At 46.3% G+C, this 13,670-nt stretch overlaps 1 protein-coding gene across 1 annotated transcript in view; it reads right to left on the reverse strand.

The window, feature by feature from the left end:
* The window catches only part of rasgrf2b (Ras protein-specific guanine nucleotide-releasing factor 2b), a 219,835-nt gene that overhangs the window by 146,591 nt on the left and 59,574 nt on the right, over nucleotides 1-13,670 (reverse strand). The window lies entirely within an intron of this gene.

A 13,670-nucleotide genomic window follows, 5' to 3' on the forward strand; every position in this document is an offset into this window, starting at 1 on the left:
TCTTGTTATGTGGGCTGCTGAAGAGGAGGTACTGCTGGCCCACCACCAGATGGCACCCTGCCATGCTGGCACTTTTTGGCCCTTAGAGGGCGCACGGGCCTGTTGGCCTCCTTGGACACCACCAGGTGCGCTCTGCTGGCTGTCAGCTGTTTCTCATCCTCATCATCATCACTCCATAAAAGCCTGAGAAAGATACCATAACTCTGCCGAGTTATCAGCTTACCACACAGGTAAACCTACTCAGCCGTTTTGTGCCGTACGCACATTCATTGTACTGAAGTCTTTGCAGTTGTGACCTTTGTATATTTGCAGCTTGTAGCCGGGTTTGTGGGAAGTTTGGAGGAGTTGGCGTCTCCACTCCTCACTTCTTACTTGCTAAGTATAACAATTGACACTGCACGTTTTCCACTTTTCCTCTGCACTCTGGGAGTATTTGGATTTATTCCTTCAGGAGGATTGCTGAGTTTTTGCTGACTGTTTGCTGGGTGTACACACACCCACTTAATCTGTTTTTGCTCCTGCCAGCAGTACTGGTCTGACAGCCTCGAGCAGTGGCCACCTGGGGGTACCAGGACTTGGCGGCTCTGGTGTGTTGCAGGCCTCCGGCTGGCGTTGGAACTTCGTGGGTCCCGGCTCTTCTCTGGATAGGCGTCTCCTACCCTCGGGCCTGCCCACGTGTCACCATTTATTATTAATTGGACTTTGCACATTTTGGACTCTGTTTGCACCTTTGCATAATAAATTGTTATTTATTGGTATTCCTATTGACCGCTCATTTGCGCCCCCTAACGTGGGTCCATGCATTCACTTTCCCAACAGGATAACCCGGCCACGTCATGGACGCCGAGGGGCGTTTACCACCTAATGACCGACCAATGGAAGTGCAAGGTGCGCAGGATCCATCAGGAGGATCGCTGGGTGAGCTGCGGCACATTCTGTCTAACCTCACTGCTCGGTTGGATTTATTAACTGAGCAGGAAGCTCACCTCAGCCGTAGGATGGAGGCTCTCACCGCGCAGGTAGACACGCGCGCGTCAGGCGCGGCTGCAGCCGCTCCCCCTCCAGTGGATCAGCCACCAAACAGAGTTATTCCAGTGGTCATTCAGAGGTCCCCCCCCCCCCCCCGTCGCCCGAAGCTTACATAAGTCCACCGGAACCGTACGGTGGTTGTGTTGAAATGTGCACGGACTTTCTGATGCAGTGCACACTCGTTTTTTCACAACGGCCCGTTATGTACGCGTCAGAGCACAGCCGGGTGGCTTACGTAATTAACTTACTTCGGGGCAGAGCACGCGCCTGGGCTACGGTGCTCTGGGAACGAGATTCACGGGTCCTCTCTACTTATACTGAGTTTATAAGGGAGTTTCGACTGGTGTTCGATCATCCCAGTAGAGGTGAGGCCGCTTCTGATATACTGCTGTCAATGAGACAGGGACAACAGAGTGCAGCTGATTACGCAATCGACTTCCGCATCGCGGCAGCGAGGTCCGGTTGGAATTCAGTCTCACTCCGCGCCGCCTTTGTAAACAGGCTGTCTCTGGCCCTAAAGGAGCATCTCGTGGCTAAGGATCAGCCGCGGGATTGAGGTGGGCTTATCGATCTAGTTATTCGTCTAGACAATCGGTTAGAGGAATACAAGCGGGAGCGAGATGAAGGGCGTGGCCGGGTGCATGCCGTCCTTCTCCCTTCCAGGTCTGAAGCAGCGCCGTCCTCTCCCCGCTCCAAAGCCAGAGCTTTCCGCATAGCACCAGCTCCCCCTGCTGACGAAGCTATGGACATGAGCAGGGCGAAAATGAAAGTAAAACAAAGGAGGCTGGCACATGGAGAGTGTGTTTACTGCGGCTCAAATGAGCATGCGCCGAATAAGGGGCCCCAGGCGGTTAAACACCAAAGCTCAACCTTAGAGACTGGGCTAAGAGTGAGCCATACAAACCACACGGGTGTTCCACGCAAATGCGCACGACTTCCAGTCACAATCCTCTGTGGGGATTTAACCCTTACCACTCCAGCACTGATTGACACAGCATCGGAAGGGAACCTACTGGATAGTAGGTGGGCTAAGGCTGTAGGCCTCCCTCTGGTGGCCGTTCCTTCACCATTAAAGGTGCGGGCGCTAGATGGCACCCTACTACCAGAAATCACACACCAGACACAGCCTTTAACCTTGGTTGTCTCTGGGAATCACAGGGAGGAGATTGTGTTCTTTGTGACACCTTCTACCTCCAGGATAATTTTGGGCTTTCCATGGATGGTACAGCACAATCCCCGGATTGATTGGCCGTCTGGGGTTGTGGCTTAATGGAGCGAAACCTGCCACAGGGAGTGTTTAAGATCCTCAGTGCCACCTGGTGATGAAGTTAAAGAGGAGGTCAGAGTCCCCCCCAATCTCACGGAGGTGCCGGCTGAGTATCATGACCTTGCTGATGTCTTCAGCAAGGATCTGGCACTCACCCTGCCACCGCATCGACTGTATGATTGTGCCATTGATTTGGTTCCAGGCGCTGAGTATCCGTCCAGCAGACTGTACAACCTCTCATGTCCTGAACGCGACTCAATGGAGACCTACATCTGGGACACATTAGCTGCTGGGCTAATCCGAAATTCTTCATCCCCGTTAGGTGCAGGTTTCTTTTTTGTGGGCAAGAAGGACGGCGGTCTCCGTCCATGCATTGATTATAGAGTGCTGAACGAGATCACGGTTCGCAACCGATACTCATTACCTCTATTGGCTTCAGTGTTCACGCCCCTGCATGGAGCCAAAATTTTCACAAAACTGGATCTTAGGAATGCTTACCATCTGGTTCAGATACGGAAGGGAGACGAATGGAAGACGGCATTTAACACCCCCTTAGGTCACTTTGAGTACCTGGTCATGCCGTTCGGCCTCACAAACGCCCCCAAGACGTTTCAGGCTTTGGTTAATGACGTTTTGTGGGATTTCCTGCACCGATTCGTCTTCGTATACCTAGACGATATCCTCATCTTCTCCCAGGACCCTGAGACTCATGTTAAGCATGTCCGTCAGGTCCTTCAGCGGTTATTGGAGAACCGGCTGTTTGTGAAGGCTGAGAAGTGTGAGTTCCATCACACTTCTTTGTCCTTCCTGGGGTTTATTATCTCCTCCAACTCCGTCGCACCTGATCCGGCTAAGGTAGCTGCGGTGAGAGATTGGCCCCGACCGGTAAATCGTAGGAAGCTGCAACAGTTCCTAGGGTTCGCCAATTTTTACAGGAGGTTCATTAAGGGCTATAGTCAGGTAGTTAGCCCCCTTACAGCCCTGACCTCCACCAAAGTCCCCTTCACCTGGTCGGATCGGTGCGAAGCCGCGTTTAGGGAGTTGAAACACCGGTTTTCGACTGCACCAGTTCTGGTGCAGCCCGATCCTAATCACCAGTTTATAGTTGAAGTGGATGCTTCTGACTCAGGGATAGGAGCCATGCTGTCACAGAGCAGGGAGTCCGATAGTGTTCTCCATCCCTGTGCTTACTTCTCCCGCAGGTTGACCCCCGCTGAACGGAACTATGACGTTGGCAATCGGGAACTCCTGGCGGTGAAAGAGGCCCTTGAGGAGTGGAGACATCTGTTGGAGGGAGCTGTGGTCCCATTTGTGGTTCTCACTGACCACCGGAGCCTGGAATATATCCAGACCGCCAAGCGTCTGAACCCCAGGCAAGCCCGATGATCGCTATTTTTTGGACGCTTCAACTTCAAGATCACCTACCGCCCTGGGACCAAGAACATCCAGTCTGACGCCCTGTCCCGGGTGCACGAAGAGGAAGTTGGAACAAGGCTGTTGGACCCACCAGACACCATCTTACCGGAGTCCACTATCGTCGCATCCCTCACATGGGACATGGAGGGAGTGGTCAGGGAGGCCCTGACGTGAAACCCGGACCCCGGAGGTGGACCATCCAACAGACTGTACGTGCCACCAGACGCTCGGACTGCCGTGTTGGACTTCTGTCACGGTTCCAAGCTCTCCTGCCATCCGGGGGTGCGAAGGACCGTGGCAGTGGTCCGGCAGTGGTTCTGGTGGCTGTCAGTCAAAGCCGACACCAGGGACTACGTCCGGGCATGCACCACCTGCGCCATGGGCAAGGCATCCCACCAACTGGAGAGGGGGCTCCTCCAGCCATTACCGGTGCCTCATCGCCCCTGGTCCCATATCGGAGTGGACTTCGTCACGGGTCTCTCTGCATCCCAGGGTAAAACGGTCATCATGACGATAGTGGACTGGTTCTCGAAGGCGGCCCACTTCGTGGCCCTCGCGAAGCTCCCGACAGCCCAGAATACTGCAGACCTCCTGGTCTACCACGTCGTGCATCTGCATGGTATCCCCACGGACATCGTCTCAGACTGTGGTCCTCAGTTCTCCTCGCAGGTCTGGAAGAGCTTTTGCAAGGAGCTGGGGGCCACGGTGAGCCTGTTGTCCGGGTACCACCCACAAACGAACGGTCAAGCAGAGCAGGCTAACCAGGACCTGGAGCAAGCCTTGAGGTGTGTCACATCAGCGCACCCGACGGCCTGGAGTCAACACCTGGCCTGGATCGAGTACGCACACAACAGCCAAGTGTCGTCCTCTACCGGCCTCTCCCCATTCGAAGTCTGCTTGGAGTATCAACCCCCATTGTTCCCAGCTGTCGAGGGAGAGGTCGAGGTGCCCTCGGTCCAGGCCCACCTCAGGAGATGCCGTCAAGTGTGGAAGAAAGCCCGCTCTGCTCTACTGAAGGCTCGGACGCGGGCTAAGGACCATGCGGACCGCCGACGAGCCCCGGCCCCAGCTTATCAGCCCGGGCAGGAGGTTTGGCTGTCAACTAAGAACATACCTCTGCAGACGGATTCCCCTAAGCTAACTGACCGTTACATTGGACCATTCAAAATAGTTCAGGTGATCAGCCCTGCTGCAGTGAAACTGCTACTCCCGGCATCGCTGAAGATTCACCCTGTTTTCCATGTGTCCCGGATCAAACCACACCATAAGTCAGACCTCTGTACCCCTGCACTGGCGCCACCTCCTGCCCGGATCATTGATGGAGAGCCAGCATGGACCGTCAAGAAACTCCTAGATGTTCGTCGGAGGGGCCGGGGTTACCAATATCTGGTAGACTGGGAGGGGTATGGCCCTGAGGAATGCTCCTGGGTGAAGAGGAGCTTCATTTTGGATCCGGCCCTCCCATTGAGGGGGGGGTCCTGTTATGTGGGCTGCTGAAGAGGAGGTACTGCTGGCCCACCACCAGATGGCACCCTGCCATGCTGGCACTTTTTGGCCCTTAGAGGGCACACGGGCCTGTTGGCCTCCTTGGACACCACCAGGTGCGCTCTGCTGGCTGTCAGCTGTTTCTCATCCTCATCATCAACACTCCATAAAAGCCTGAGAAAGACACCATAACTCTGCCGAGTTATCAGCTTACCACACAGGTAAACCTACTCAGCCGTTTTGTGCCGTATGCACATTCATTGTACTGAAGTCTTTGCAGTTGTGACCTTTGTATATTTGCAGCTTGTAGCTGGGTTTGTGGGAAGTTTGGAGGAGTTGGCGTCTCCACTCCTCACTTCTTACTTGCTAAGTATAACAATTGACACTGCACGTTTTCCAGTTTTCCTCTGCACTCTGGGAGTATTTGGATTTATTCCTTCAGGAGGATTACTGAGTTTTTGCTGACTGTTTGCTGGGTGTACACACATCCACCTAATCTGTTTTTGCTCCTGTCAGCAGTACCAGTCCGACAGCCTCGAGCGGTGGCCACCTGGGGGTACCAGGACTTGGCGGCTCTGGTGTGTTGCAGGCCTCCGCTGGCGGTGGAACTTCATGGGTCCCGGCTCTTCTCTGGATAGGTGTCTCCTACCCTCGGGCCTGCCCACGTGTCACCATTTATTATTAATTGGACTCTGCACATTTTGGACTCTGTTTGCACCTTTGCATAATAAATTGTTATTTATTGGTATTCCTATTGACCGCTCATTTATGCCCCCTAACGTGGGTCCGTGCATTCACTTTCCCAACATTTCTACCAGATTCACACCAGACCTAATCATCCTCATGCATTCACTAAGAAATACAAATGACAAAGGACACGGGATGTTCTCAGCACAAAAAAACCCAAGATAATAAATAATGAATTATTACATTTACAAATTTACAAGACATATGTAAAACACATGTGGATATATTCACAAAACCTGCTGGACCCTATCTTGAAGATCTATGGCATGGTCTAAAGTGCATGACATAAGATCCAATTCTACTTTTGCTATTCACACAGCATGTAATCTGAATGTGCAAAAAGGTTCCAGGCTGCAAACGAGTTGTATTTAGGAAATTCAGTAAATATGGGTGTGTTTTGGGTTACACCAATCAGAATGTCATCTGTCATGGGCCTTAAAAGCCATGTGTGGTGGCAACTGGCACATTGTTATTTAGATGGTTGACTAAGTCGGTGACAGAAGTCAGAAATTTTTCAAGCAAGAAAATATCATACGTGGAAGCAACAGTTATCCGCCAGAGCACCCAGAGGTGACGTAAATAAGGGTCTCGTTCCTGAAACACCTCTTCCTCCAGCCACACAAACACCTGTGTACACAATCAGGAGCAGATATATGTGAGTGGGAACTCTGCTGCATGATGCGTGGGTGCCCCATAGGTTACGGTTTGACCCATGGACCTCAGTGCCACTTGTCTGTAATTACTTTTTTTTTTTTTGCTGTGGATACCAAACTGTTTTATTGAGGAAATAATGTTCAGGACATCATGTATGCAGATTTGGGTTACACTTTACTTGAAGGTATCATCATAATCGTGACATAACACTGTCATAAGTGTTACATGACACAGTCATGAATGTGTCACAAACATTATGTTAATGTCATAAATGTTTGTGACTGCTGTCATTAAATGTCATTCGGTTTTTGCAATGACAAGTTGATATTTTTTGGATTGTCTTGAATATGACAACTTTATATTAATCAAAGCGACATAACCAGAAGTTGTCTTTGGCCTTTTTGGTCTTCAGTTGTATGCAAACTTGTCAACTTGTCTTTCCAAAAACTGAATGACACTTAATGACAGCAGTCATAAACATTTATGACATTGACATAATGTTTATGGCACCTTCATGACTGTGTCATGTAACAGTTATGACAATGACATGTCACTATTATGATGGTATCTTCAAGTAAAGTGTTACCCAGATTTGTAGGAGTTTGAGCAAAACCCAAAACAATTTTCTAATGATGTCATCTACTTTTTAATGGCTTGTCACAGGAAGGTCAGATTAGCCTTTAGACATCCACCCAGCTCGTGGTACAAGTAATTTTCTGCAACAAATTAATGTAAACTTACAGATTTGAAAATTGAAACACGGATATGAAAAATGACAAAAAGAATGAGGCCGGTGAATATAAAACACCAGTTATTAAGTTGGGGAGAGAACTCTCACTGCATGTTGTAAATGTAATAACAGACAATATCATTTCTCTTAAAATAACACAGATGACCAAATTTAATGAGCTTTTTTCTTGCCAGAAATCAAATCAGTAGAGTTACTTTTAAATCCTGATCTCTTATAACAGCAATTTTTCACAACTGGACTAAAGTAAAAGAACACTTTCAGTTAGTTGTGCTTTGTTGTTCTCGTGTTTTGGCGTTAAGACAGCATTTGAGAGAAGCCAGTCGGCCAAATGATTATAGTTACAGTGCAGTCAGATTAATTATTCATAAACACTGAGTGGCACATGCACAAACAAACATGAGTACATTTTAATGAGACACTTCACAAACTGCACAGTCACGCTTAACATCTAATCCTTTTCTCATCAGAGGCCCCATTAAACAGGCAGATGTTTGTGACTATAAATGTGTTCAGATTATCATCATCAACAGGAGACACATTCTGGCTGAGACACGTGTTTGCCTCAAGTGTTGCTTAAACTCGAATAGCGCAAATGGCTCAGTAACACTGGTCAACACGATTTTTCTTGCATGGTAGATTTTCAATAGATTTTGGGTATTTTGGGGGCACTGATTCTGAGTCTGGTGTTAGTTTTTGCCAATCACATCATGTTTTTGATATATGAAAACATATTTCTCATATCAAGCATATAAGCAAAGGCTGTAGTCTCACACATCTCTTCGGCACCATAAACGATATTGTTCACATTCTGCGAACCTGGTTTAAAACCTATGCTTTTGAAGCTGCTTTTGTGCATGATTAGTGGAGTCAAAGAGCAACTTTTGCGTAATCCATCACAAAAAAAAAAAAAAAAAAAATGATGTGATTGAGGAAATCTGATATCAAATTCAGATCCACCTAAATCAGTTCTCAAAGTCCATGCAAGAAAAAGAAACTGTTGTTGACCAGTTGATATTCTATTTACCCAAATCTCCATGTGATAGCATAGTTAGGTCAGCGACACAGCCATCTTTATTTCCAAAAACAATATGACAACACAAAAGTCATGCTTCAGTGAACAGCTCCTAATTCATCAACAAAATGATCAAGCCAAAACTAAGCCAGTTAAATGCCACAGTACAAATTACCAGCGGGGATGTTTGGCACACGCGTGCCTTTTTGTTTATACAAGAGCTTGTTGACATAAATGAGCAGGCACAAAATTGGAAATGACAGTGACGGTGTGGGATTACAGAGATTGTGGCAGTTGGTGCACTGAGCATTTAGACTCTTCTCAGGCCTGCTATTGTGCAGATGAGAATTGATTTTTTTTTTTTTTTTTTTTATGAAACACCTGTACAAGAGTACCTCTGCACTGCATTCTGTGTGTCTACAAGTTTGAAACATATACATATATGTTGATTTGCACACAGATAATTTTTTTTTCTTGCACAACAGTGCAAATGATGCTGACAAAAAAAAAAAAAATCAGTAAAGTGTGTGTGTGGTGGTGTGGGGGTTCTTATAGGGGGTCCTTAACCTTATAGTGCTCAAATTCTGACTAATCTCAGTGCACTGATTTGGACTGTCCAGTGTGAAAAAACAAATCTAATAAATGTTCAAGTTATTATGAACATGTGCATGAAATATGTCATTAAGAAACAGGAACAACAGGGCAGTCTGCTTAATCTGCACACAGCAGAACCACTTCAAACACTGAGGAACTGAGGGATAATCCAGGCCTGGATCCAGACCAGTTTGGATCAATGCAGTTGCATCGGTCAAATTTTTTTATGCATCGTTCGTCATCGGTAAAAAAAAAAAAAAATCTTGAATAATCCCGAATAGTGCCGAACGAGTCCCCACGGTGAACACAGCTTTGGTTTTCATGTCAACGGAATCCATAAATTATACGGATTTTTTCGAGTTTCAGAGTCATACAGACGTACAAATAAAGTCAGATATTCAGGGTTTGGTCTGCAGCGGGTGTGTAATCAACCGCTTCTGCAGCGCGACTCCACTTTGAAGCCGTGAACCACTGAAGCAATGCTTCGATTCAATGGCTCATGGCTCTTTGATTTGCTGCTCTTCAGAGTCTGTGGTGAGTCTGCTTCTTAACCCCTCTCAAAGCCATTAAAATATCATGAGTCAGTTTTGTGTGTATTAAAGTCACTAACTGGGACTCTTGTCTTGTTGCAGTCAAGAAACGAGAATCGTCCTCCGTTCCGTTCACACAGCTTGAAACACTGCGCGGCTCTCTGCCGAGACAGAGTCCGGTCGGAATTAATAACTTCAAAATGAATTGCCACTTTAAATAAAATGACACCTCTTACAAACATTGTAATACAGACAAGAAACTACAATCGACTAAATCGTTTTTTTCTTCCCAAAATGAAACGTGCTGTATTTCTTTACAAATTACATCCTGACGTGCAGCACAGTCAGTTGCACAGCTGCAAGAGCTCAACTCAGATATATGGAAAGACATTCATGCCAATAATGTCTGAAAGGAAATGCTTTTGACAAAAACTACAGATTTTGTTTATTCCTGTTTATGTCCAGATATCAAGGATCCACCATGTAGAGTTTATTATGTCCAAAGTTTAAGGATCCAGTGATCAATTTCATATTTATTTACTTTAAGACTCAATAAAATGTTCAATTTCAATTCAATTTCAATTTAATTGGCTTATAAAGTGCCAAATCACAACAAATCTAAATATACTAAAACAAATACATCACAATTGTACACATATCACAACTGTGATATGTGCAAGCATTCATGATATGCACACTCTTAAGCCTATTAAATTGGGCTATTAGTAAAAACAAAAAGTAGAAAAGGGGGTGTTCACAATAACAGTAGCATCTGCTGTTGATGCTACAAACTCAAAACTATTATGTTAAAACTGCTTTTTTAACAATCCTGTGAATCACTAAACTAGTATTTAGTTGTATAACCACAGTTTTTCATGATTTCTTCACATCTGCGGGGCATGGAGTCAACCAACTTGTGGCACCCTTCAGCTGTTATTCCACTCCAAGATTCTTTAACAACATTCCACAATTCATTCACATTTCTTGGTTTTGCTTCAGAAACAGCTTTTTTGATGTCACCCCACAAGTTCTCAATTGGATTTAGGTCCGGGGATTGGGCAGGCCACTCCAAAACATTAATTTTGTTGGTTTGGAACCAAGATTTTGCTCGTTTACTAGTGTGCTTGGGGTCATTGTCTTGTTGAAACAGCCATTTCAAGGGCATGTGTTGTGTGGGCCGCTGAAGAGGAGGTACTGCTGGCCCACCACCACCAGATGGCGCCCTGCTTGGAGTGCGGGCTTCAAGCACGAGAGGGCGCCGGAGCCACTGGGAGTGACAGCTGTCACTCATCCTCAGCACCAGCTGTCACTCATTCATCTCATCACCATCACCATAAAGGCCAACTACAACTCCACCTCCTCGCCGAGAAATCAACTACCAATCAGGTAATTTTCTCTGCTGACTTAAACTTTGAGTATTAGTCTGATCTCTTTTTACAGCCATTTTCCTGTGGTGTGCCTTATCTGCGGAGTTGGCGTTTGGTGTGGACTGCGACGGCTTCGCCTCCCACCCCACTCAGATAAGTGGTTAACTCAGGAGCTGCACGTGTGTGTGATTGGAGGTGGAGGTTCTCCCTCCTTTACTGAATACAGACTGTGGGATTACTGAGTGTGCGACCTCACACTCATCTGGACTGTCTCTGTTCTCTGCCAGCAGTACCGGGTCTGACTGCTGAAGACAGCGGCCACCTGGGGCGCAGGGCTTGGCGGCTCCGGTGTTCTTCAGCTCCATTGGCGGTGGAAGCTGTGTGGATCCGGCTTTTCTCTCACCAGGCGTCTTCTATCGTCGAGCCTGCCCACACGTCACCTGGTGTATGATTGACAGTCACTGTATTATTATTGTCTGTACATCGTTGTGTGATTCACAACATTAAATTGTTATTTTTTGGCTTATCCATTGTCCGTTCATTAACGCCCCCTGTTGTGGGTCCGTGTCACGACACTTTCACAACAGCATGTCCTCTTCAGCATAAGGCAACATGACCTCTTCAAGTATTTTGACATATCCAAACTGATCCATGATACCTGGTATGTGATATATAGGCCCAACACCATAGTAGGAGAAACATGCCCATATCATGATGCTTGCACCACCATGCTTCACTGTCTTCACTGTGAACTGTGGCTTGAATTCAGAGTTTGGGGGTTGTCTTACAAACTGTCTGCGGCCCTTGGACCCAAAAAGAACAATTTTACTCTCATCAGTCCACAAAATATTCCTCCATTTCTCTTTAGGCCAGTTGATGTGTTCTTTGGCAAATTATAACCTCTTCTGCACGTCTTTTATTTAACAGAGGGACTTTGCGGGGGATTCTTGCAAATAAATTAGCTTCACACAGGCATCTTCTAACAGTCACAGCACTTACAGGTAACTCCAGACTGTCTTTGATCATCCTGGAGCTGATCAATGGGTGAGCCTTTGCCATTCTGGTTATTCTTCTATCCATTTTGATGGTTGTTTTCCATTTTCTTCCACGCGTCTCTGTTTTTTTGTCCATTTTAAAGCATTGGATATCATTGTAGATGAACAGCCTATAATTTTTTGCACCTGCGTATAAGTTTTCCCCTCTCCAATCAACTTTTTAATCAAACTACGCTGTTCTTCTGAACAATGTCTTGAATGTCCCATTTTCCTCAGGCTTTCAAAGAGAAAAGCACATTCAACAGGTGCTGGCTTCAGCTTTAAATAGGGGACACCTGATTCACACCTGTTTGTTCCACAAAATTGACGAACTCACTGACTGAATGCCACACTACTATTATTGTGAACACCCCCTTTTCTACTTTTTTTTTTTACTAATAGCCCAATTTCATAGCCTTAAGAGTGTGCATATCATGAATGCTTGGTCTTGTTGGATTTGTGAGAATCTACTGAATCTAATGGTACCTTGTTTCCCATGTAACAATAAGAAATATACTCAAAACCTGGATTAATCTTTTTAGTCACATAGCACTACTATTATTCTGAACACTACTGTATGAAGGAAACTAATGGAAGCCACCTTGTTGATTTTTGATTTGTGAGAAAGTGCTACATATAAATGAAATTATTACCCTGTGCATGTCCAAAGTGTGTGTGTGTGTGTGTGTGTGTGTGTGTGTGTGTGCGTGCGTGCGTGCGTGCGTGCGTGCGTGTGTGTGTGTGTGTGGACAAGATAACTCAAAAATTACTGGACAGAATTTCCTTCAATCATGGTGGGAATATTGCTGAGATAAATATCTCAAGGTGATTAGATTTTATAGTTTGGATAAAGGTCAAGGAAAACATGGTCCAAAATAAACATCTCAACAACTAATTAGCCTAGATGGATTATGTAAAGCACATATTGATCAGCAAAATATTTGTGATTGAATGGTATGAATGACTTCATCATGATTTCACACAGAAATCATATGATGAAGTCATGCATAGCCAAAAATGTTATTACACAAAGTATGTAGAGAAGCTTGAATCTTCGACTGGACTGGGTTGCTTGACGCGAGGACGTTTCGCTTCAAATCGCAGAAGCTTCCTCAGCTAAAATTCTTGCTCTGGTAGTCTGACTTCTGTCTTGACTCTTGTAGAGAAGAATAATCCAGAAGCCACAAAAGCTGGAGTTTTAAACCTAACCAGACCCGTCCTGGCGTCAAGCAACCCAGTCCAGTCGAAGATTCAAGCCTCTTTACTATGGAAACCACCTAGACAACTGAGAGCCTACACAGAAAATACACAAAGTATGCATAGTTGCTTGCACATTTATATCATGTTCTGCATGCAGGGTAAGCATCAGCCCTCTGATGCTTTTTGTTATTATTATTATTATGCAGCACGGTGCCTTAGTGGTCAGCTCTGCTGCCTCACAAGGAGACAGTCCTGGGTTTGCTTTGACCTGTTTTTTTTTCTGCATTGAGTTTGCATGTTGTCCTAGTGTTTGTGTGGGTTTCCACTTGTTCTCCAGCTTCCTCCTACCTCAAAAGACATGCAGGTTAGGCAAACTGGTGACTCTAAAGCCCCGTCACACATAGCCAGAATGTGCAGGAAGCAGGCCCGACACGGCAAAAATGGTCATAATCTGAATGCAGTCAGGAGGAAAAGAGGCATGGTCAGCCGTGTCAGAACGCAGACAGACTGCCTCGTGCACACCTGTCAGATTGCATCCAAAATGTATGTAGACGACACAGACTGCTGTCAGATGGCCATAAAAG

This window comes from Thalassophryne amazonica, chromosome 5 (genome assembly GCF_902500255.1).
Source record: "Thalassophryne amazonica chromosome 5, fThaAma1.1, whole genome shotgun sequence".
Lineage (NCBI taxonomy): Eukaryota > Metazoa > Chordata > Actinopteri > Batrachoidiformes > Batrachoididae > Thalassophryne > Thalassophryne amazonica.